At 49.6% G+C, this 1,364-nt stretch overlaps 1 protein-coding gene across 4 annotated transcripts in view; it reads left to right on the top strand.

Moving 5' to 3' along the window:
* Positions 1 to 1,364, top strand: part of Rfxank (regulatory factor X associated ankyrin containing protein) — a 9,126-nt gene that overhangs the window by 4,645 nt on the left and 3,117 nt on the right. The window lies entirely within an intron of this gene.

Below are 1,364 nucleotides of genomic sequence, written 5' to 3'. Positions count from 1 at the left end.
TCCTGGAACTCACTCTGTAGACCAGGCTGGCCTTGAACTCAGGAATCCACCTGCCTCTGCCTCCCAAGCGCTGGGACTAAAGGCGTGCACCACCACTGCCCAGCTCACATACATTTTTTTTTTAAGATAAGGACTATTTGGAGGTCTGGCTATCCTGAATCTTGCTATGTAGACTAGGTTGGCCTCAACCTCAGAGAGATCCACCTGCCTCTGCCTCCCTGAGTGCTGTGATCAACGGCACGGGCCACCACACCTGGCCATTTACCATTTGTTTACTGTGACAAGTACAGAGAACATTTACTATTTGAGCATGATTGCAGTGCAGCCAAGTGGACTATGGCACCCTCACCAGCCTGTGCGTATGGAGTTCCAGAGTACCGCCATGACTGCAGTGGGGAGCTCCAGTCCCTGGGTATAACCACTCAGGCTTTCTAGCACCCTCTACCTGCTTTTCCTCTTTCCTTCTTTCTTTTGTGGCAGGGGTCTCACTGTGTAGCCCAGGCTAGCCTTAAATGTATGATTCCTCATGTCCCCAACCCTATTTGTTCTCTGGCTTTTTACTTCTCTCCTGGAACTTGCTCTGTAGACCAGGCTGCCTCTGCCTTCTGAGTGCAGGGTTAAAGGTGTACACCACCACCACCCAGACTCATTTTTACTTACTTATATTCTTTAAAAAGATTTTTTATTAAAAAAAAAAGTAGATGTATTGTGTTTTGCTGCATTTGAGTAGTGCTTGGATGCCCAGTACCCACGAAGGCCAGAAGAGGGCATTAGATCACTGGAGTTACCATAGATTGTGAGGTGGATACCATGATCCAAACCCAGGTCCTCGGGAAGAACAGCCAGTGCTCCTACCCACTGAGGCACATCTCCAGCATCTGTGTGTGAGCAGCGCAGGTGTCCACAGAGCCCAAGGCAGCAGGTACCCTGGGGCTGAAGGGACTTAGCGGCAGTTGTGAGCTACCCAGCACAGCTGCTAGGAACCAAGTGCAGGTCCTTTGAAGAGCAGCAAGCACTCTTGACCAGTGAGTGAACTCCGGCTCCTTTCTCTGGGTTTCTTGTTTGGGTTTGTGCTGGGAATTCAATCAGTGCCTCACATGTTAGGCAAGTGCTGGGTCACCACACTGCATCACAGCCCTTCCGCCCCCACCTCCTCTTCCTGCTCCTTTGCCATAGGCTCCATTCTGTGGTCTCAACTGACCTGGAATTCTCTGTGTAGCCCAGGCTGGGAATGTGGCCCATGCTGCCAGGCCCCTTCATCTCTCCCTTTATATAAGATTATTTAATTTACTGTTAATGTCTGTGTATGAATGTGAGTGTGTATGTGGAGATCAGAGGGGCGGTCTTCTTTTTTTTTTTTTTTT

Source organism: Mastomys coucha, unplaced genomic scaffold (genome assembly GCF_008632895.1).
Source record: "Mastomys coucha isolate ucsf_1 unplaced genomic scaffold, UCSF_Mcou_1 pScaffold22, whole genome shotgun sequence".
Taxonomy (NCBI): Eukaryota; Metazoa; Chordata; class Mammalia; order Rodentia; family Muridae; genus Mastomys; species Mastomys coucha.
This window is presented reverse-complemented; position numbering and strand designations above follow the sequence as displayed.